Genomic DNA, 25,290 nt, shown 5'->3' with positions numbered 1-25,290 from the left:
CCTTCCCTAACCCGAGCTTGCGCTCCGTCTTTAATGACCTCCTTGTCCACGGGATGTTAAACACTAACCACCACCACCACCACCATTTCACACACAAAACAAACTAGTCGTCTTCTTCAGCTTCTAGGAGTTGCGCTGTTACAACACTGACGGAAAAAAATATTGCTACACCAAAAAATAGTTAATGTAGAGTAATGAAATTTCGGGAATACATTTGTACAGGTAATATCTTTAAATGATCAACAGTGCCTGATCACAGGTTAATGTAAGCGCAACATACTGCGTTGCAAATGTGAAATGTTGGTACATTAATGAAAGGTGTAACAGCCGGAAAGTTGAATCCAAGCATGCAGACATGTATGCATTGTGTTTTACAGGCGCTGGATGTCAGTTTGTAGGTTGGAGTTCAATACCTCTTGCACTTGGTCGGTCACTACAGGAATGGTTAATGCTGGTTGTCGTCCGAACGTCCCAAATATGCTTTACCGATCGGGTGATCGAGCAGGCCAAAGGAACATACCTATACGCTGTAGGGCATGTAGGATTACAACAGTGGTATGTGGGTGAGCGTTATCCTGTTGGAAAATATCCCCTGGAACGCTTTTCATGAATGGTAGCATGAACAAGTCGAATCACCAGACTCAGGGTGCATAGGACACCCATGGGAGTGCTCCTCTGACATATGAAATCGCACCCTAGACTGTAACTTGAGGTGTAGGGCCAGTGTGTGTAGCATGCACACAAGCTGGTTGTAGACCCTCATCCGGCCTCCTTATAACCAACACACGGCATCGAGGCAGAACCAGCTTTCATAAACAAAAAAAAAAAAACACGACTTCCGCCTTCCCCTCCACTGACCTCTACTTAATGGCGGTGGTGTGGGGTCAGTGGACTGCACTCTACAAGTCGTCTGCTTCAGAGCTGTCCTTGAAGTAACCAATTTCTGATAGTTAGCTGTGTCACTGTGGTGCCATGTGCTGCTCATATAGTTGCTGCAGATGCAGTACGATGCGCCAAAGCCATACGCCGAACACGATGGTCTTTCATCTCGGTAGTGCCACGCGGCCGTCCGGAACCCGGTCTTCTTACGACCGTACGTTGTCGCAACCGCTGTCAGCAATCATGTACAGTAGCTACACCGCTGGCAAGTCTTTCTGCAGTATCGCAATAGGAACTTCCAGTTTCTCGTAGCCCTATTACACGACCTCTTTCAAGCTCACTGTTGACAATTGCGTCCTTGTCGCCTTAAAGGCATTGTTGTCTAACATCAACCCGTCACGTCCAATCTCAAAGGTGACAGTTACGCAGCGTGTATTTAAAGGAAACGTGATTTGCGTCCTCATAGTGGCGTTACTAGTGCCACTCTTGTGCGACTGGCGCGAAATTTGTGTAGACATCATCTTTGATATGTAGAAACGCGCCTACCTACTTTCGTTTATGTCGCGCAACTCCTTCTTCGTGTTGTGATGTTTTTTTCCGTCAGTGTGTGTTTTCTCACTACCTGTTCTCCAACCAGGCCAACGGCCTTGCCGTGGTAGCACCGGTTCCCGTCAGATCACCGAAGTTATGCGCTGTCGGGTTGCGCTAGCACTTGGATGGGAGACCATCCAGTCTGCCGAGTGCTGTTGGCAAGCGGGGTGCTCTCAGACCTTATGAGGCAAACCGCGAGCTACTTGATGGAGAAGTAGCGGCTCCGTTCTCGGAAACTGACGTACGGCCGGGAGAGCGGTGTGCTGACCACATGCTCCTCCATATCCGCATCCAATGACGCCTATGGGCTGAAGATAACACGGCGACCGGTCAGTACCGTTGGGCCTTCATGGCCTGTTCGAGAGGAGTTTAGTTTATTTTAGTTCTCAAACCAGACTGTGAAAAGTTAGTTGGTCCCGTGCTGCTACTTATAGCTGAGTTCGACTCCCGACACTATTAGTATCTAGGTAACGGTAAGAGCATACGTGTTTCAGGGAATATCAGTACGGGTACTGAAAAAGAAAAGAACTTCAAATGGCGTAATTAATCTGAGTGCCAGACGTCAAGCCTTATTTAAATTGAAACGTCCATCATTGTTTATTACATTTTCCGATGTCTTCATTTCCACAGTATCGTTAATAACGCTGTCCCAGAAGCTTCGCTTTTCATAAATTCCTTCAGGCGAAGGTCCTGTTGGTTTCTTCAAGGTTATTTTTTCTTCCATTCTTGCCCGCTCCTAGTTCTTGTTCAGTTTATAACAACATCGCAACTCACCTGACAAATCTTTCTTCTTGAATCCTCCCTTTTTGCATAGCAGAGTCCCTCCTGCTGCGTTCTTCACTCACACACCTCCAAAACAGCTATTTGGCATTTAATCTTTACAAAGTATTTAATCAGTTTCGTGATTTTTTTCACAGTCTGTAATGTCAGAAACAACAACCAGTCCGACATAATGTACCGGGCTTTTATGGTCGTTGTCGTCTTCAATGTAACTTTTCCGGGTATGTGACTTCATCTTCATGCCATTCACAGATCAAAGTTTCAGACACTATTACAGGTGGTCTTCATAACGGTAGTGTCGATTAGCAATACTGGCCGAGACGTCGGTCTATGTGACAACATGACGATCAAGCACATAACTGGGAAAGCTTCATTAAGGATGGTATAAGCTTTCTGAAAAACGTAGGACAGTTAACGGACACAGAAAAGCTATTGGTGTGATTATATTTCAGTCACAAAGGAAACTGTAACTGAAACGAAAGAGCTTGTTTCACATTGGTAACAAAAGTATGTTTACTTTGCGTTTCAAGTCTGTCACTGAGCAGAGAAAGAGAGCTGGTGTTTGTTGACATTGAAAGAGAGCGATCAGTGAAGGGAAGAATACTGGTCTTACGCTCTACTTCAAGACATGTTCTTTTACATGGCTAGCAACAACTTAATACTTCCCAGTGTTTGTAAAAATGAAAATTAGTCACAGTTTTAAATTTTCTGGTAAATAAAAATACCATCCGTCTGTTGTAACCCAGGCGGATATAAACCACACATATAAATCTACTATGCATAAAATATGTGGCATTACGAGCATTATTATAATGGTATCACTTTCAATGGATTCATTAACTTTCAACCAAACTGTTACTTTTGCATCTAACGTTTATCTCGGGCTATGATACAGATCAGTTCGTCATGGCAACTAACGTTTGCTATTCATATTCGTTGGCTTCAATCAAATTAATATCTGGAGCTACGCTACATATCAGATCAGGCTAGCAGCAAAACCGACCTAAAAAAAATAAAAATAAGAAACATACAGAAGCAAAATAATGTTGTTTCTTCCGCGGTTTTAGTGAATTACGGTATCTTTCTTATGAAAATGGCCGTTGACTGCCGAAAGCAGTAATTTCTCATTAAAACCTATGTAAGTGTGCGGGAAAATAAATTATTTCCAAAAAAATGCAGTCATTATTTTGTTCTATCTGTCTGCATACGTAGGAGGTTACACGTGCACACTGTTAAGCTACAGACCTAAGATGACGTGCGGGATCGGCAGCTTCAAAATAAGGCAGCATGTGCCTCCTTGGTGATTGTAGTTGTTTGGCGATTAAGCCTTGGTCTAGAGCAGGGACGGCCATGGTTTGTCAAGCTTCATGCGAGCCAGGTGTGCGACTCGCGTGCGGTGCACGACTCAGCTCGTTCTTTCCCGGAAGTACCCGGAACAGCGCGATATTTTATCAGTCTCCACAACTCCTTCAGTTCGTCCCGATTGCAGTATCAGCGCTGTTTACTCATCGCTACTTGTTCGTGGTACGGAAGACATTCTCAGCTGCAGTGGCTGTTTACACAAAAAGAGGCAGTCTAGTGATCTATCGTTACAAGCATTTAAAATTAAATGGAATGACAGTAGAGGGGGATCAAAATTCTCAATACATATTATGTAATCGCAAATGGGTTATTAAAATACATTACAACACCACGCAGAGAGAATTTAAAGAATTTGTTGACGATGAAAGAGCAAAATATTGAAACAATCGACAGACGTTCTGAACATCGAGAAGCACATTTTGATAAATATTCAGGCATGGAGTAAGTGAAGAAATGGGTGGTACAGAAGTAAAATTTCTGATGTCGCACGCGCTATTCCGCTGTCAATTGCAACAGTTTTCGATGGAACTGAACGATGAGTATGGAGAGTTTATGTATTACTGCAAAAGTACGTTGACTAACTCAAAGGCCATGCCTGGAATAATTTTTCTTTTTATAGGTGCATTTATAAAGAAAGAAGGAATGCAAGAGTGAGAACATCCGGAATGGATTGGAGACCTCGCATTTTAAGTGGATGTGTCTGCACACTGCCCCCAGTAAGACACTGCATGGTGAGAAAAATATTTTTTCTGGTTTCTTGGGGATGCGTTTAAAAAGAAAATCGTTTTATAGAAGGAACACATTCTGACAAATAAAGTTCAGTGCCCTAAGCTCATTGTAGAAAAAAAAAGAGGGATTTGAAGAATCCATTAGGGCCTGAAAGAATTACAAGGGTAGTTTCCTAAACATTTTTAAGATACTGCCAATCTTACATATAATTGTTGTATGTCCATCCTTTTGGCAGGAGGCCTTTGGGACGACGGCCGGATACTATTGTGAGAAAATAAAACACGTACAGCTGTCAACTGCAGTTGATGGTTAGAGTGCTGACACATTATCTGCGTATCCAGTTATGCTGGCAACTGACGCGGTATATATAGGGATCGTATCAACTCGTTCCACATCGACTACAACCTGAAGATACCGCATTGAAGCACGGAGACTGGTTGCAACAAAATAAAATAAAATCATAAGGAAGACTATAGGTGTTTTATTTTCTCACAATCTTACATCTGTTTTCGAGCTTTTGCGAGACCGTTCGTCATTTCAGTTTAAATTGCCGCTGTGCAGATGTAAATTATTGACTTGTTAGGTAAATAAACGTAAATGTCGTGTGATTAGGGCCACCCGTCGGATAGACAGTTCGCCTGGTGCAAGTCTCTCGATTTGACGCCAGTCCGGCGACTTGCACGTCGATGGGGATGAGATGATGATGATTAGGAGAACACAACACCCATTCCCTGAGCGGAGAAAATCTCCGACCCAGCCGGGAATTGAACCCAAGCCCTTAGGATTGACATGTTGCGCTGACCACTCAGCTACCGGGGACGGTTAGGTAATTCCTGTTTTATGGATAGATAATTTTACATTAAAACTGACCAAAGTGTCTACATTACTGTACCCAGATAGAGTTTCAACGTCTCCAAAATGAGCTTGCAAAAGAAATAAAATATTTCGACCAACATATGAAGTTTCCTTCATTTTAAGATGCAGAGTCCTAAAGTTAAATGAGCGCTGAAAAATCTGCAGTTGAGATACCAGAAATAAGCAAGCATATGGCTTCTTGCTAGAGATGAACCTTTCTTTCTGTTTGTTTGGATCATTAATGTCAGAAGCATTATAATCAGAAAAGTGCAGGTAATGGACTTGTACCACTATTGAAATAAGCCCTTCATGTATGTGTGACAGACCTTTTTCAGATTATGAAACTAATTAAGCCACCTAAGTGCGAAAATCTGTCCATATGTTGACAGTTTGTACAAGATGAAAATGCGACAAAAATAATTAAATAATACGGAAAATTTGTTTTGTTTATTGTTGATGAATGTGAAATATAAAACCAAGTATTACGCAACGAGACGTCAACACCACTTAGGTGCTGTGTCTTGGCAGTTTTCCTTTCTCCCCCACCCAAGCTCGAATGGTGTAGCGTCGTCGTGGGGGAAATGTGCAGTGAGGCTGATCGGTACGGCACTCATGCCAGGGCTCGGCCCGTGAGCCGGAATATTCGCCGCGCATGGTCTAAGGCACGTTTCTGTGCCTGACGTTTCTCCTAACACTGCAAACTTCATCGAAGGTGTAAAGGGAAGAATTTAAATGTGACTTAGAACCAGCGCCGGAGTGCCACGACGGAATCAGCCCACAGACAAAGTCGGACGCTGGCCACTGGACTACATGGCCAGAAGCTTTGCAGCCGTGTCCATGCCGACACCGGACCAACCTTCAGGCAGTTCTGCGGCCCGATTCCAACAACTGGGTCGTCTCCCCATCCCAAAATATTCGACGTGGCACACTAACGCAGTCTTTCCGTGAAACCAGCACGAGGTAGCAGTATTTAGACGCGGCCGAATCTGCTCGTCGTCGTCAAATAGCTGGGCAGTTTTGTGACGTCGAGTCTGTACTGCTCGGCGCCGATGACTCAGACGCCTCTAGTTCCGCAGGAACTCGAACTGCTGTCTGTTGCCTAAACACGTGAGTCAGGGCAGCCAGCGCTTTGCCGCCGAGCCGCGAGTACAGCGTGAAGAGTTCAGCCATCTCTGCCGTCGACGGGGCAGCAATAGAAGACTCCCATGCTCTGGGCTCTGGAGTGTGGTGCAGCTGTCGCCGCCGGCCACACTTACTCCGGCGAAAAATACGACAGTCTGGCGACACAGCATCAGCAGCGACAGCGGCGGCGGCGGCGGTAGGAGCTTGCCATCAGCAGCTGGAAGCTGTCGCAACTGGGAAACGCCGTGACATTAAACGCACCGTCATTGTACACATCGAAAAAAGTTTTGAATCACCCCGGTTCCCAAAACTGCTGAAGACAGACGTTTACTGTGGATTTTTATCACAGACACAGTCCCTTAGACCGTTCAGAGACGTCACTAAACCCGCCCAAAGATGTAAACTACCATGCATGAGCAGCGCCTATTAGACGGAGAGGATCCGACAGCCGATCAGTTCCAGTCACTCCACCAGGAATGAGGTACACGGCTAGTGTTGTCTGTAGTTCAACCTTGCCTAGACAGTTAATACCGCGGTTCGTTCGCGTCCGCATTGTTACTTTGTGCCAGGAAGGGCTCTCAACAAGGGAAGTGTACAGGCGTCTCAGAGTGAACCAAAGCGACGTTGCTCGGACATACAGAGAGATAGGAACTGTTGATGACATGCCTCGCTCAGGCCGCCCAAGGGCTACTACTGTAGTGGATGACCATTACCTACAGATTATGGCTCAGAGGAACCCTGACAGCAACGCCACCATGTTGAATAATGCCTTTCGTGCACCAACAGGACGTCGTGTTACGACTCAAACTGTGTGCAATGGGCTGCATGATGTGCAACTTCACTCCCGACGTCCATGGCGAGGTCCAGCTTTACGACTACGACACCATGCAGCCCGGTACAGATGGGCCCAGCAACATGCGGAATGGACAGCTCAGATCTGGCATCACGTTCTCTTCACCGATGAGAGTCACATATGCCTTGAATTATCGGAGTCGTGTTTGGAGGCTACCCGGTCAGGCTGAACCCCTGAGACACACTGTCCAGCGAGTGCAGCAAGGTGCAGGTTCCACACTGTTTTGGGGTGGTATTATGTGTGGCTAACTTACGCTGCTGGTGGTCATGGAAAGCTCCGTAACTGCTGTACGTTACGTGAATGCCATCCTCCGACAGATAGTTCAACCATATCGGCAGTATATTGGCTAGGCATCGTGTTCATGGACGATAATTCGTGCCCCCATCGAGCACATCTTGTGAATGAATTCCTTCAGGATAACGACATTGCTCGACTAGAGTGGCCAGTATGTTCTCCAGGCGTGAACCCTATCGAACATGCCGGGGTTAGATTGAAAAGGGCTGTTTAGAAACGACGTTACTCAGCAACCACTCTGAGGAATCTTCGCCGAATCGCTGTTGAGTAGCGGGACAATCTACACCAACAGTACCTTGATGAATTTATGTGTAGTATGCCACGACGAACACAGGCATGCATCAACGCAAGAGGACGTGCTGCTGAGTATAAGAGGTACCGGTGTATACAGAAAACTGACCACCACCCCTGAAGGTCTCGCTGTATTCTGGTACAACATGCAATTTGTGGTTTTCATGAGCAATAAAAAGGGTGGAAATGATGTTTATGTTGATCTCTATTCCAATTTTCTGTACGGGTTCCGGAACTCACGGAACCGAGGTGATGCAAAACCTCTTTTGAAATGTGTACTTGCAACAAATGGTTGTAAACAAACCTTAATAAACATATCATAATTGACTCCTCTTCAGCTGCACAACACTTTAATGACTATTTATTTATGTTTTCTAATCCCTGTATTTTATTTTATAACCTGTATTTATGTTGACAAAGAACTGAAAAGAAATTCCAATTGTTAACGCACTGTCGCAGAAGTAATCGTGTTAGTAGAACTGTATTACTAGTAATACTGCCCACAAACTATTATATAGATGGGGGTTAATTAAAGCAAATAAATAAATAAATAAATATAATACAATATACCCTTCTTCATCAGAGAACCTTATTCCACTCGAAGCCATCCTAGAAGCAACATTAGAATTGTCTTCAGAAATGTGTCCTATACCCTATAAGAGAGAATACACACTGGGGTGACAAAGTCATGGGATTCCTCCTAATACCGCCTAGGGCATCCTTATGTGCAGCATAGTGCAGCAACGCAATGTGGCATGGACTCAACAAGTTGCCGGAAGCCTCCTGCAGCGATGTTGAACCATGCTGCCTCCATAACTTTCCATTATTGCGAAAGTGTTGCCGGTGCAGGATTTTGTGCACGAACAGATCTCTCGATTATGTCCCACAAATGTTAGGTGGCATTCCTGTCAGGCGACCTGGATGGTCTAATTGTCCATAATCTTCCTCAAAACAATCGCAAACAATTGTGGCCCAGTTACACGGCTCTTTGTCATCTATAAAAGTTCTGTTGTTGTACGGGAACATGTCCATGAATGGCTGCAAATGGTCTCCAAGTTGCCAAACATAAGCATTTCCTATCGGTGATCGGTTCAGGTGGACTGGCGACCCAGTCCATTCCATGTAAATACAGCCCACAGCATTATGGAACCACCACCATCTTGCACGGTGCCATGTTGACACCTTGGGTCCATGGCCTCGTGGGGTCGGCCACACAATCATCTCTTACGGACTGAAATCAGTCTTTAGGGTCCAGCCGATATGGAGAGGCGCTGCAGGTGATGTGCTGTTAGCAGGGGCACTTGCGTCGGTCGTCTTTTGCCGTAACCCATTAACGCCAAATTTCACCGCACTGTGCCAACAGATACGTTCTTTTTTCTTCCAACATTGATTTCTGCGGTTATTTCAACCAGTGCTGCTTGCCTGTTAGCACTGACAACTCTACGCAATCGCCGCTGTTCTCGGTTGTTAGGTGAAGGGCGTCGGTCACTGCATGTTCCTTGTTGAGAGATAGTGCCTGAAATGTGGTACTCTCGTCAAACTGTTTACACTGTGGATCTCGGAATACTGAATTCGCTAATGATTTCCGAAACGAAGTGCCACATGCGGTTAGCTCCAACCACCGTTCCGCGTTCAAAGTCTGTTAATACCCGTTGCACGGCTATAATCACGCCGGATACCTTTTCACAGGAATCACCTGAGTACAAATCTGAGTGCCAATGCACTGCCCTTTCACACCTTGTTTACGCCGAACTACCGCCATCTGTACTTGTGTGTATCGCTATTCAATGGCTTTCGTCACCTCAGTGTAAAGACGTAGTTAGTGTTGACCGTTACAATATCTGTGTTTATATAGTGTCTTTATCATTGCGTCAGCTGAATGCGACGCATGAAAATTTGTTCCTGATCGGGACTCGAATCCAGATTTCCCGTTTATCACGGGTGGACGCGTTAACCACTTCAGTTATCGGAACACACCTCCAGGACCGATCCATCTGTCACATAGTCAAAACTCTCACGCTCGCACAATTCGTCATTCCCTCACAAGGAGATGAATATCATTTCGTCATTTTGGCCCGTCGAGTCATCGATATTTCATTGATGGTTACAATGTCTATGGTTAAAGCGACCACTGGTGATAAGCAAGAAACCTGGGTTCGAGACCTCGCCCGGAACTAATTTTCCTGTGTTGCGAACAGCTGTCGTCAATGCACAGTAGCAGAATGCGAATCTATTTCGCAGTTACTGTTTTCTCTCCATTGCAGCAAAAATGTCTCTCCTTCAGTGATCCTTCCAAGCGTTAACTTGTCTCTCAAACGACCCAAAGAAAATTGTAACCGCTCTGTGATGATGACGCCAGCATTAGGGGACTAATACCGTAGATCACGAAGTAATTCCCATGTAACAAAAGTAAACAAGGATGTAAATACCAACCGTGAAAGCAGTGACACGCCCTACTAAACCCACAGGGCAGGACAGGTAGTTTAAGTTGTGGAAAGGGGCCAAAGTAAGCGGCTGTCAGTTACATTCGAACATACAACCTTTTATTTGATCAAACATTTCCGGCCGCGGTGGACGAGCGGTTCTAAGAGCTGCAGTCCGGAACCGCTCGGCTGCTACGGTCGCAGGTTCGAATCCTGCCGCGGGCATGGATGTGTGTGATGTCCTTAGTTAGGTTTAAGTAGTTCTAAGTTCTAAGGGACTGATGACCTCAGATGTTAAGTCTCTTAGTGCTCAAAGCCATTTTTGATCAAACATTACAAGAACCAAGAAAATTTTTTTTAAAAAAGTTTAATTTTGGAACTTAATGAGCGGCTGAGTGCGCTGTACAATCTCATGCCTTAAGGGCAAGACCACTTTAATTTAAAAACGGCTGAAAGCCAATAAAATAAAGCTCAATCAAAATGAGAAATTTAAAAGACAAAGCCTTATCTTAAAACAGTTCCTTAATTAGGCTGAAGGCCCAAAGAATCTGACACTTAAAGAGCAAACAACTTAAATTCAAAATCCACTGAAGGCCCAACACTTAAAACTCAATAAGATTAATTTTAAAACTGTGCAAAGGCTTTACGTATAACAGTTCTTAAATTAGGCTGAGGGCTCAAACCATCTGACAGCTTAAGAGCAGAACAACTTTAATTAAAAACTGGCTGAAGGCCCAAATCATCTGACGCCTTAAGGGCAAAACAACCTCAATCTAAAAGTCGGCTAGAAGCCGTATAAGTACAAACAACAAGAAAAGGCAGTACACCCAAGGGCGCTCCGAAGTTCCGTGGGTCGGCCTGGAATTTAAACTCTAACACTAGCTTAGGTGAGACAGGCAGCCGGCCCAACCATTGTCGATCCGACGACAACCCAACCGCTGGACAGTCAACGGACCCACCGACAAGATAACCTCCGCTTCACCCGACCAGCCCACAACAGGGAGTACAACGGCACAACGTAGAAGGTATTGGCGCCCACAACCAACCAATTATACACTGAGCTGCCGAACTACACACCGTGCTGGAAAGCGACAACACGATGAGGAAAATACACTGCCTGAATTTAAGTCAATGGCCAGGGCAGGTAACCGGAACGTTAACAGCCACCAGACAAAACATTACACCGGTGCACTTCAGTTCAAATAACCAAGTACACTTCAACTCCACCGGAGTTGTTGCTCGTGGAAATGTTCCTACAGCCGACAACGAACTCCAAACGACACAATGTGAACAGTCGTGACTTGCTGGTAGATTAAGTCAAAACTCAACTTTCATGTCCAGCATCGGTGAGCCACGAACCTCATAGCAATGGAAACGGCACCACACACTCCGACACCGCATAGAGGCTGCCAGCGGGCCCGGCCAAACTACTCGCCGCGGAGATTTCCTCGCTGCTCCACGCCAACCGACCCACTGCCCAGACCCGGAAACGGTGAAAGGACCAAGTATACGTCGGCCGATGAGACGGCCAACCAACGGTCGTGCCGCTCCAATCTCGCTCCGTCGGACAGTCGTGTGTCGGCGAGTACAGGCTGTCGGCTCCTCACCGGTTCTCCGACTTCACTTCACTGCTAGTAGTCCGGAACTGACTCCCAGACACACGACGACCCGGAAATACTATCGGTCGCAGCAGAGATGGTACGACAGTGCACTTATCGATACGCGCTACTGCTGCCGCTCACGGGCAAGTAAGGCAGGAAGTCAGTGAGGCCAGTAAATACAATAAGAAAATGAGGTGACAGTACCGTAATAGAAGATGACAAACAATAAATGGGATAAACGCGAGACGTGCGCGGCTCAAGCAAGCTGTCTTGATTGTTCCAAACGCTCACTCCGTTTATGACTCGTCAGATGTGTTAGAATACAAAATGATTTTTGTTGTCCCTCACAAGCCCCATCTCTTACGTAGATTCCACCTAAGAACAAACAGAAAGCCAAGTTCATGAGCGAAGGGGATTAGGACGACTGTGTGAGGCAGACGTCCGTGGCCGCAGCGTAAACTGTAGGATGCCGGGGAGCCGCCACGCGCCCGCTATCTTCCCGGCAGTCCCACAACAAACAAGGCGGCGTCCGCTAATTAAGCGTCAGAGGAATGCCGGCCTGCGAGGACTTCCGCCACTCACTGATTAGACAGAGAAAGCGCCGCTCTGGGCCGCGCCGGCCAAGGACGCGCCTCCAATTGCTGCCGTGGGGGGGGGGGGGGGGGGGGGGGGCGGTGCCAGACGGCAGCCTGCGGTCTGCGAGCACGGCGCGCGGCGGCCGCTGACAGCCTGTCGATACACGGTGAGGACTCGGTGCTGACGCGTCTCTGTGTCAACGTCAGCAGTCCGTGCGCTGACGGCGATGATCCTGGACCTGCTCGCATGCCTGTGTGTGCAATAGACATGTGCGTACCGTCACGAAATAGACGTGAATGAAGAGTAGATAATATACTATATTGCACGCGGCATGATGATGCGCCTCCATTACAGAAAGGCAAAATGCAAGGAAGAACTATAAGGTGCACAACTTTGGTTCCGCCGTTTTTTTTTCCCAGCGTATGAGGGTTTAATGAAACAAATTGGTTACACATGTATCAAATGGTTCAAATGGCTCTGAGCACTATGGGACTTAACTTCTGAGGTCATCAGTCCCCTAAAACTTAGAACTACTTAAACCTAACTAACCTACGGACATCACACACATCCATGCCTGAGGCAGGATTCGAACCTGCGACCGCAGCGGTCGCGCGGTTCCATACTGTAGCGCCTGGAACCGCTTGGCCATTCCGGCCAGCTCATGAATATTTGGTTTGGCCGTCGACGTGGAAGCAAAGCCGGGATATCCCCATGATTTTTAGCGTTTAGTGTTATCGTAATGAACCCATTTTTCGTTCCCGGTCAAAATGCGATGCAGGAATCCCTTCCGTTTTTGCCTCTGAAGCAACAGTTCACTAACACACAAACGCCGTTCAACGTCTCTTGGTTTTAGCTCACAAGTTTCTTCTTTCTGAATCATGCCCATAGCCTTGAGACTTTTGAAATGGCTTACTGTGTCACTCTCACTAATAGTGCCAATTCTACTTGAGTTTGACGCGAATTTTCACTCAGCAACGTCTCCAATTCTGCATCTTCGAAAACATTCACTCTTGCACCCCAATGCCGGTCTACGACGTTAAAATCACCGTTCTTGAAGCGCTGAAACCACTCACGACACTTTCTGTCACTAATAGGGTCCTTACCATACGTACTTGAGAGCATTCGATGAGCCTCATCTGCTGTTTTCTTCATATTGAAACAAAACGGTAACACCCCCCGCAAATGATGAGAATTAGACTCGTAAACTGAGATTTTCAATGAAGAACAACTTTATGATGCAAACACAAATCGACTAATGTTCGAATGAGGTTATCTTGACCGATGTCCAAGCTAACTGCCTGACGCCTGCGATATGTTTCTTTCGACTTCTACTTACCGTTGTCGCCACCTATCGGCAAACGGCGGAACCAAAGTTGTACACCTTGTATAAATAGGCACTGTGCACTAACGTTTAGTTTTGTTGGTGCTCCATCTCGTAAGTACCTTCAAGGGCTAGTCTTAAAGCTTTACTCATAACCTCGAAAAAATCAAGCTCTGACCGTGTTGCGCGTCCTTGTCCGTTTACAGGGTGTCAGAGGACAGATGGTCAATACTCAGTGCTACCATGACAGAAACGCTCATTTTAAGCAGAAAACTTCTTATATACATATGCTGTACTCCGAATGGTTTCCGAAGTAGAATTCATTTAATTCTCCTTGGTTTCTGAGTTAGTGGCGCGAACATATGTTTTACCCACCAAACCTCTTTGACGTTTTATTCCACTTCAAGCTACCTAGTTACTTTCAATCTCTTAGATCGGAATGCCTTTCTGTCATTAAACTAGCTCGTCCAACGCGCAATTCTACGTGGTGTAGTGTGAGTGAAGTGGTGCGTGGGCTTGACAGTGTATGAGAGAGGCACATCGCTTAACTGCGTTTATACAGGCGCTGCCTAAGACGCCACACATCTACACTAACGAAGATTATGCAGATACGATGTTTACGGCTTATGGTAGCGCTCTTGCTTCTGTTGAAAGTTACCGTCGGCGCTTTCAGACACGTCGAGTTGCCGTATTCATGGGAGTTTTCATCACACTACATGTAGCAGGTATTCTCCCAGGTTCCCATTTTTCTTTTGAACGAGTAGTTCAAAAATATTTGTAAAGCTAATAATGCACTGCGTAATACGGAAAATAAATAATAATGTGCATTAAATACGTCCTATCTCTAAAACCATTCCATACGAATTTTTTTGCTTCCTACCATATCGACCATTCCTCCTGTATTCCATTGTATTTAACCTTGAGTGCGACATGGTTTTTTTTAAAATCATAAATGAATTAGCTGAAATACTGCTTCTAGAAGACTGTGTTTTGACTATTGAGGAAAGTATCTATCCCAAAAACCACAACTTCGTCGATCTGGGAATGCCTGCCACGCTTTCTTCATCCCAGAAGGGAGGTAATTGGGTGCCATTTCACGAGGAGCTGCAGAGAAAGCGAATTTGATAGCTCAGTTAAGTGATATTATCTCTTCTGTGCAGAATAAGCTGGGGAGTTGCGAACATAAGCTCCCTATTGTACAGCTCCCAGTGAATCCTGAGAACCTTCCTTTATCTACCCAGGAGATTTCAATTGAATGAGCGTGGGACGATATGCACTTACGATCATAATGTGTTAGCACCACACCATGGCAGTTTCAAAATCACTCAGGATCGCCTCCCCAGATGATGGCCGGGTATGTGCCTTTTTCGGCGATGATGAAGCCACATCTTTCCACAGCTTTGTTAGTTCCTCCTTTTCGGTCAGGCCTGGCATGCAACATTTACGTCGGGTCCTCGGCTTTTCGAAGTTTCTGACCGGGTCTGAGCAGTCGAGGTACCTAGCAATCGGCGACCTTTGTCATGTTCAAAATGTGGTTGAAAACTTACCCTGGACTGGTTTTCACTTTTTCCACTATCGTCTCGATTGTGATGCGATGGTCTTCGAGCACCAGGACCTCCTCCTGAAATTCCAGATTCTTGACAGACAGATGGTCTGCCTCTTCATCCTTGGACTGACTTCTTTGGCCACACTGGGAACATAACGCGACATAACCAACATGGCATATGATGGTTCAGTGTTACCGTACAGCTCCGCCAATTCATTAAGGATTGTTGCTGCCCCGGACATATCCAAAGTAACAGACACCATTAGTGATACAGCAGCCGTACATAAACATAATTAAATTAAATAAATTCTTCATCGGTCGCAATTCATTGAAACAAGTTCAGTGGCGACAAGTGAAAATTGGTACCGGACCGGCACTCGAACCTGGATTTCCCGCTTGTCGCAAATTTTCCCGTTAACTACTTCAGCTATCAGTGCATCTAAATGTAGATGTTGATATAGACGAGAACTTTGGAAGTACTGGTGGGCTATGACTGATAGGGAGCGTTTCCTGTGGATAAGGATTTTCATAGTGCAGGTAAGCCCTGACTTAGTGAGCAAGTAGTTTCCGAGAATACCGGGCGCAAATTTCACTCGACGCAGTTTTTATACATCCAAAGAGCGGGTTGGGAGGACGAAGGCATTGTAGGCGCATATAATTTCACTGGGCGCAATATTTGTTTACATGCTAAGAGATGATTATAGTTACAGGTTTTGAAGGAGGGTGCCCCTTGTGCTGCACCAACCTCTATAGAACAGATAATCAAAATACAAGGTGCTGAACGTGAAATGTCCGTGAAGCTGTGATTGTTGAGCAATTCTTAACTTTATGTGTGTAATGATTTTGTACAAAAAACACAGGAAGAGTAATCTTTTATTTTACTGCTACGACTACATCTTCGTTTTCTTCTCTCATTTTTTTCCCCGCTCCACCTGCATTTATATGAGACACCTACGTTAGAGCACTCAGTCTGCTGCGACAGCTGTAACTTATTAAAGAAACAGCATTTTCCCCTTCTGTAGCACATACGCTGCAGTACAGTATGGAGACGTGTTTTAACTTAACAGCTCACGCAGAGCACACGAGATGTTAAAGAAGCTATATGTACCGTGTCTTCGGCTAGCCTGGAAGACGGGTCTCCGACGCCTCCCGGCCTCTGGAGAGGTGAGGTGTCGCTAATGACCGCGGCGCCTGCTGCTGCCGCCGCCGCGCCGCTCTTTTGAAAGTCAAATGGCAGCCGGCGCCTGCCAGCTTTACACGTTCTCCACAGCCGCTCCCCGACCCGCCACGATCCCACGGGTCTAAGTGCTTTATGTGCGGCGGAACTTGGAAACTGAGGAAAATTGTCTCTATGCGTTTCTCACAAGACGAGGGTACGCCACCGGTCCTTCATGTGTGCTCATAGTAATTTCCCGCGATATTCCGTCTAAACGTTAACTTTTACACAGAAAATAAAACTATATGTATTTCTGTGCGTAGAGGATGGTTCGGACAGAAAGCCGGTCGTGACCTAGCGACGTAAAATACTCTGACGGAAAAAAATTCGCGTCACGAAGAACGAGTTGGGCGACATAAACGAAAGTTGGTAGGCGCGTTTCTACATCTGAAAGATGATGTCTGTTCAGATTTCGCGTCAATCGCATACAAATCTCGCTAATAGCGCCACTATGAGGATTCAAACCAGGTTTGCTTCAAACACACGCTGTAACAGTCGTAAGCGTTCTTTGAGATTGGACGTGCTCAGTTGATGTCAGTCAAGAATGCCTTTAATGCGACAAGAACGCAGTTATCAACACCTCACTGTTTGAACGAGGTCGTGTAACGGGGTCACGAGAAGCTGGTTGTTCCTTATGCGGTACTGCAGAAGGAGTTGATCGCTGGTAGCTGTGGTCACGATAATGAACGGTCGCAAGAAGACCGGCCTCCTGACGCCCAATTGGCACTACCGAGAGAGACGACCATCGTGTTCGGCGAATGGTTCTGGTGCATCGTATGGCATCCACGGTAGCAATTTAAGCAGCAGTTGGTACCACAGTGACACAACTGGCTGTTATAAAGAGGTTACTTCAAGAAGGATGCCGAAGCGGACGCCTTGTAGCGTGCATTCCATTGACCCCTAACCAACGCCATTTGCGATTTCAGTGATGTCAAGCGAGAGCTCATTGGAGGGCAGCGTGGGGGTCTGTTGTGTTTTCTGATGAAAGCTGATTCTGCCTCGGTGCCAGTGATGGCAGTGTGTTGATTATAAGGTGGCCAGTTAACGATCTACATTTAAGCCGTCCGCATGCTAGACACATTGGACCTATTCCAAAGTACTACTCCAGGCGGGTGTAAACTGAATGTGCGCAACGGAAAATAATAAAGACTAAACTGAATATTTGGCCCTGCTTGACTGCCCCCTGAATCAGATCTTAGGATCTCTAAATGCTCTTTAACATATAAATTCCAACCTAAAAAGAAATGAATGATTAAGGGAACTAATTATACTAAATGATAAAAGTTGTTGCTGCTAATACATACTTTTATAGATGGTTTACAATGGAGCCTTATAGTCGCTAATAAGCGAAAGCAATTAGCAATATCACCGTATGTACTGCGTCTAGTGCGTCGGCATGCTGGTTCTCGTACACGTCTGCGTCGATGGAAGAACTCCAGCCACAAATAAACGTTTCCAAACACTAGGACGGCAGAAAACAGTCCTCTGACTAATATACTCTAATACTGTCTTCTCCTTTGTGTTCTACAGACGAGAAACGCGAACTCCCAACCGCAAGGACGAAGTTCAGGTAACGTCTCAACGGAAGTGTAGGCAGAGGAAGTGCTCTCAGTCACTGAACGCTGCGTACTCAACGACGACTTCCAACCCGGAGGCAAAGTCCAGAATCGTATAAGTTCACAACAGTACAGTGCCTAACCGTTCTAACTATAAAGTCCCGTGAGAGCAAAGACAGCAAGTCCGTCTGTACCAACAAGAAGCTGATACTGAGCGACCGTCACACACAAGAGTTCAAAACGGAAGACCCTTGTCTCTCCAGCGCTGGCTTCCCAGCAAGGTTTGGCTCGCCACCATCGTAATTCCGAAAACGAATCATATTCCCGAAACCACGGAATATTCTCCCTCTATACAGATTCTTCCGCACGCCGACCAACCATATTTTAGTCTTGTCATCCAGCGCGGAAAGTTTGAGAAGACAAAACTTATACACGTACAATTGTACGTTTCTGAGTAAAAATCCTTGGAAATAACTCAGCCTGCGTGGTTTCCGAGGTGCCGCTTCTTCGTTCCTTTCACCTGCATCCAAGATTTCCGTAGTTTCCGAAGTATAATCCTTCCAGTTCGGCTACAACACCGGCCGGTCGCGACTCTGTTGTGCTTCGGCGCTTAGATGCTACGACGTCCGTCTCCTAGTTCCTGTGTTTAAGCAGGACCAACACACCTGTGTGGGCCTCCCACCCAGGGCTTGGGTTCTGTATGCCGTTTCATTTCCAGTGTCGTTCCAACTTCTACTACTATAATAAAGACAATCCGTCGCCTTTCATGCAATAAGCGTTAACAATTATTTACAAGGCGTATGTGGCAATGTCAGTCTCCTTTAAATATCCATATATACTATGTACTACCTATCACATAATACCTAATGTGGTTGTAGATCACGGCAAAGTATGTGGATGAGTGCTTGTAAGGTGCGAAATTATAGCAACCTTATACCATACCTAAAGTTATGATCTGTGCTGCGATTCCGTATGACAGTAGGAGCGCTCCCGTGATTATGATTCGACTTGTCGTGCTAGCATTCATGAACAGCATTCCAACGGATGTTTCCGAATAGGAAAACGCTCTCTCACAACCCGCCATTGTAATCCAACACTGCTGTATAGAGTATCGACCTGTTGCCTTGACGTGCCCGATCACCAGATCTGTCACCAGTCGAACACATATGGGACATCATCGGGCGACAACTCCAGCGTCATCCACAGCCAGCATTAACCGTTCGTGTACTGACAGAGCAAGTGAAACAGCATGAAACTCCATCTCACAAACTGACATCCGGCACCTGTACACTACAATGCATGTACGTCTGCAACAAACAGTATTTTTTTTCGTCGAGCATTTGTACAATTAGTAGCCGTCTTTCGAGGCAACGCCGATATTGATTCATGCTCCTTCAGAATCTTATGCTTGGTTTTATACAATCAAATTTTCTTTGACAAAGAAATGTCATCAAGTATTCATCTTATTTTCATTGACAAAGATATCTGACGTAGTGCAAATAGGGATATTACATTGTCATCAAATTTTTATTGCCCAAGATCTTACAGGCGAAGACGTCCCACTGTGCGCTGCAGTATATCGCAGATCCATTGTATTTTCATTTGGGTGAAGCCGAGGGTTCCACGGCGAGATACTAAAAGCATCCAATGAAATCTGGTACAGAAGCTGCGAGTCGAAGACCTAAAGTCATTTGAAAACTATTCGCGTATGGACGAGAATGCATTTCAATAAGTGTTCAAGAAAGTGGCTCCTCATATTACGAAGCAGAACACTAGCCTGAAAAATGCTATATCCGCGGAACCAGACTAACTGTGTCACTGTATCACTGCGATTTCTAGCAATAGGAGAAAGTTACTCTACAGTATAGCACTCGAACACCGCTGAGCACATTGACGAAAACAATACTATAAGCGTGTGAAGCTATTTATAAAGCCCTCAAAGAAGAATGTGTGATAGAAAATAAGAGTTTCGTACATACTACAGCTATTAATAAATATTTTTATTTCTACAATAATTGTAGATTTTCTCCTTGGGGTCCTCGAGGATACACACTGGCCGTACGTCTCCGCTAATGGCCTCTGCAATCTTTTTTTTATAATTCTCGCTTCTTCTTATTCTGTTTTTCTATTCCGTATGCCGCAAATTATACAGTGTTTCATCTGCCTCGTACATTTCTATCAGTTTCACTGTAGTTGCGACGCACCATGTAAACTTCGAAGCCATGTTGATAAACATTAGATATCAGACAGCTGTAGAAGTGTACGACTACATGCAATAAACAGGCGAGTCGCTAGATTTGGTCAAAGAAAATTTGACTTTTTAACAAAGTTCCTTATTACCATATCAAATTGTATTTCTCACAGAAACTTTCTCAAAGACAATTTGATAATGAAAATACCGGCCTAAGCGCTGTGTCATCATTGTGTCGTAGAAATCTCGGAAGAATCAGAAACAGAATTGTTCTGCATAATGGCCAAGCGGTTCTAGGCGCTTCAGTCTGGAACCGTGAGACCGCTACGGTCGCAGGTTCGAATCCTGCCTCGGGTATGGATGTGTGTGATGTCCTTAGGTAAATTAGGTTTAAGTAGTTCTAAGTTCTAGGGGACTGATGACCTCAGAAGTCCCATGGTGCTGAGAGTCATTTGAGCTATGCTACCTCCCAACTTGCGGGAACATTAAAGGCGTGCTTCGGTTGTTCTGCCGAGTTGTTGTTGTTTCCATTTTATGCGCAATATTTCGACGGCTTACACAGCCGTCCTCTTCAGGTGGGGCGGATAATGCTGTTACGTGTATTCGCTACCTGTCTCCGACCTGACAGTGAACTGTCAGCGGTCTCCCGCCGATATTTATGGCTGACTGACTCACGATGTTCTTTTGTTATTCACAGCCCACGCTGATATTCCGTGCATTCTCTCATTGTTTCCCAATTGTGATGGCCGGGAGATTTTAATAAATTAATTGCCGAACCCAAGCATTGTTAAAATTGAAACCAGGTTTGTATTTCAATAGTCTCCTTAATTACTCCACACCACAAACATTGGTTTTTGAGCCACGGTACTGTTGGCATAGTACTTCATTTAATGATTATATTCGAGGGAGTGTCCGTGACGTATGGTTTGTATGGCTAATTGGGTCGGGTGTGTAGATGGTGTTACTTATATCTCCCCTAATAGCCTTCCTCACGTAAGACTCGCAGCTTTCGCATGCAATGCAGTGCATATCCGTCTTTCAGAGACATATAACTGCATTAACGTTAGGAAAAATTGTTATCTTTATGACGGGAGTCACGTTTCTAGCACAGAGTCTACCGAAATAAAAATGTTCAAACAGCTAATAAACAGAGACGGAGGTTTCCATTAGGCAGCCATTAAATCAAACGCAACCGGGAAACGCTGACAGAAGGTGAATTTCGCAGGCAAACAGTGCGAGCTCTGAAAAGCAAAAAGTACCGCAGGGCATAGTGGGCGTTGGGAGTTGACGCGAGGTACGGATGGGAAAAACCGACCAGTTAAAACCGATAGCGATATTTCAAGTCACAGCAACCGGTGTTTCACGGGAGTTGTTTGGTCCCGGTTATAACAGCTATTTTTTTTATTTTTAAGTTGTAACCGGGTTAAAAATGGAAATATCAATTAGCCGTAGCAGCAGAGCTAAAATTTTTATTTCAAACAAACATCGTTTAAAAATGACTAATTCTTATTCGTAAAATTTCCATTGCTTTTAAATATTACGTTATTGTAGAAAATGAGAAGAGCGACCATTGCTTTTTAATAGGAATGCCGCAAGCAACAAACACATGGTACAAGTATTGGAGCATCATTGCTGAGACAATGAACCTGTTACCATATGCCGGCCGCGGTGGTCGTGCGGTTCTAGCGCTGCAGTCCGGAGCCCGCGGGACTGCTACGGTCGCAGGTTCGAATCCTGCCTCGGGCATGGATGTGTGTGATGTCGTTAGGTTAGTTAGGTTTAAGTAGTTCTAAGTTCTAGCGGACTGCTGACCACAGATGTTAAGTCCCATAGTGCTCAGAGCCATTTGAACCATTTTTTTTTGTTACCATATGGCACGGTCTACTGGATGGTATGCGTGTACATGCAGTGTGTGAGACTTACCGTATCTGGTCTATATGGTAGTATCATGCTGTCACCGTGTATTTGTATTACAGAACGGCACAGTATTTTACGAATTGCGGCACCAATGAAGTAAAATGCTCCGTTTGCTTTAAAAGATTGAGAACGAGAGGAACCACAACAAATCTGTGACATCATATAATGAGAAAACTTTTAATTTAACAGTTCATTCATAATTTACAATAAAAATTGAAAATAGGTGATCTGTTGCCTGTGTCCACTTACCTTCACCTGCATGCAGCCCTTGAAAACTGACAAATTAACACGAAAAACATTCTTCAGTTTTCACCCTTTAGCATTCACTATCCTAATGGCCAAGTGGTGGAATGATCCTCGGTTACAAAGTGATTCTTGAGCAGAATTTCAAAACATTATTATCAAAAGGGGAATACCACTTTTCGTGGAAAGCAGTGAATGGTGGACAGACTGTTTTCTTTTAAATATCTATTCAATTCAGTACTTTGATTTTATGGATCTTGAAACTGAAGGAGTCAAAATTGTTCAGTCTTTATTCGATTTCTACGTATGTTACAGAAATAAGAAACCGAAAATCTGTTGTTTCAGAAACCGGTTATTTCGAGCGGTTTTAATACTAAGGATAAATTGGCGTTGAAAAAAACTGAAAAGACCGGTTGTTTCAGCGATAACCACCAGCGTTAGCGCGAGGCCTGCAAGTGTTCGCAGTCTGGTTGGGAGTCCAGTCACCGAGAACACACGGCGGGACAACTCGTAGCACGTTAAGAAGATGGCCGCCTATTATTACAAAAGTAATCGCCATACATTTATCCCACTGTGAGGCACGACAATAAACGCATTCATGGCAAAATGCTTGCGAAACCGTGATTACACCCAGACGTACTCTTCTTTGACTGATGCGAATCGATGGCCAGAGCGTCTTTCTTCAGAGCTCCAAAAATATGTAAATCGCATGTGGGGGGGGGATCCGGTCTGTATGGAGGATGTGAAAGGGTTTCCTAACGAAGCTTCTGCAGCGTAGTCGAAACAATCTTCACAACATACGGGGCGACCCATACACTCTCAATCTCTACCCATGCGATTTCCATATTTTTGGAGCCCTGAAGAAAGAAATTCGAGTCCTTCTATTTGCTTCGAAGAGGTGTTCGCCTGGGTTCAATCATGGTTCCGTAGCCAACAGCAAGCATTTTTCAATGCGCTCATTAACCGTTTTGTCTCAAAGTCGTATAAATGTATTAACAGTTAGGGAAATCACATTAAAAGAATAGAGAATTTACTTACTTTTTTTCCATCTGTCTCGTTTTCATTTGACTGCCCCTTATAATTGAAGTTCACCACAAATGTGAGTGCATGAAGTAATGGGAGTGGCGTATTCCTGGGAGATGTGTTGGCGTAACTTCTAAAGCAAATGTAAAACAATTTATTAATAACTACAAACAATCCAAAGTGCGCGCAGAGTAAGCAACGACCAAACAAATCAGAGTTCAGAATAACAAAATAAATCTAGGAATAAGTGCACCGAGATGGCAAAAGTCACGGGACACCACCTAATATCGTCATACCTGCTAATATCGTGTCGGACATCCGTCCGCTCGGCGTAGTGCAGCAATTCAAATGGCTCTGAGCACTATGGGACTTAACATCTGTGGTCATCAGTCCCCTAGAACTGAGAACTACTTAAACCTAACTAACCTAAGGACAACACACAACACCCAGCCATCACGAGGCAGAGAAAAGCCCTGACCCCGCCGGGAATCGAACCCGGGAGTGCAGAAACTCGACTCGGCATGGACTCAACAAGTTGTTGGAAGTCTCCCGCAGAAATACTGGGCCATGTTGCCTCTACAGCCCTCCATAACTGAGAAAGTGTTACTGGTACAGGATTTTGTGCATGAACTGACGTATCGATGATGTAATATAAATCTTACGATCTGAGTGACCAAATCATTCGGTCGAACTGTCCAGGATGTTCTTCAAACCAGTGACATGGCACACTGTCATCCATAATAAGTCCGTCGCTGTTTGGGAACATGAAGTCCATGAATGGCTTCAAGTGTTCTCCAAGTTGCCGGGCACAATCATTTCCAGTCAATGATCGGTTCAGTTGGACCAGAGAACCCAGAGTCCATACCATTAAAAGCAGCATTATGGAGCCACCACCAGCAAAATATGGGTCCATAGCCTGGTGGGGTCTGCACCACACTCGAATCCTGCCACCAGCTGTTACCAACTGAAATCGGGACAGCTCACGGTTTTCCAGTAGACTAGCATCTAACAGTCATATCACGGCCGGCTGAAGTGGCCGTGCCGTTCTAGGCGCTACAGTCTGGAACCGCGTGACGGCTACGGTCGCAGGTTCGAATCCTGCCTTGGGCATGGATGTGTGTTATGTCCTTAGGTTAGTTAGGTTTAAGTAGTTCTACGTACCCGTGGTCGAGGGGCAGCGTCTTTGATTCATAAGCAAAACGTCTTCGGTCCAGGGTTCGATCCCCGCCACTGCCTAAATTATGATAAATAATCAGCATTGGCGGCCGAAGACTTCCGGCATAAGAAGTCAGCCTCAGAAGTGGGATACGGAAGTTCTAAGGAATGACGAGATACGTTTGAAGTTCTCTAACGCTATAGATACAGCAATAAGGAATAGCGCAGTAGGCAGCACAGTTGAAGAGGAATGGACATCTCTAAAAAGGACCATCACAGAAGTTGGGAAGGAAAACATAGGTACAAAGAAGGTAGCTGCGAAGAAACCATGGGTAACAGAAGAATACTTCAGTTGATTGATGAAAGGAGGAAGTACAAACATGTTCCGGGAAGATCAGGAATACAGAAATACAAGTCGCTGAGGAATGAAATAAATAGGAAGTGCAGGGAAGCTAAGACGAAATGGCCGCAGGAAAAATGTGAAGACATCGAAAAAGATATGATTGTCGGAAGGCCAGACTCAGCATACAGGAAAGTCAAAACAACCTTTGGTGACATTAAAAGCAACGTTGGTAACATTATGAGTGCAACGGGAATTCCACTGTTAAATGCAGAGGAGAGAGCAGATAGGTGGAAAGAATACGTTGAAAGCCTCTATGAGGGTGAAGAGTTGTCTGATGTGAGGAGTTGATTTAGAAGAGATAGGGGATCCAGTATTAGAATCGGAATTTAAAAGAGCTTTGGAAAGCTTACGGTCAAATAAGGC

General features: G+C 45.1%; 1 protein-coding gene across 1 annotated transcript in view; it reads left to right on the top strand.

Moving 5' to 3' along the window:
• The window catches only part of LOC126336984 (cysteine-rich motor neuron 1 protein-like), a 1,115,002-nt gene that overhangs the window by 651,413 nt on the left and 438,299 nt on the right, over positions 1-25,290 (top strand). The gene's annotated exons all lie outside the window — the stretch shown is intronic.

This window comes from Schistocerca gregaria, chromosome 2, assembly GCF_023897955.1.
Source record: "Schistocerca gregaria isolate iqSchGreg1 chromosome 2, iqSchGreg1.2, whole genome shotgun sequence".
NCBI lineage: Eukaryota > Metazoa > Arthropoda > Insecta > Orthoptera > Acrididae > Schistocerca > Schistocerca gregaria.
The sequence above is the reverse complement of the archived record's forward strand: the minus strand, read 5'-3'. Positions and strand labels throughout refer to the sequence as shown.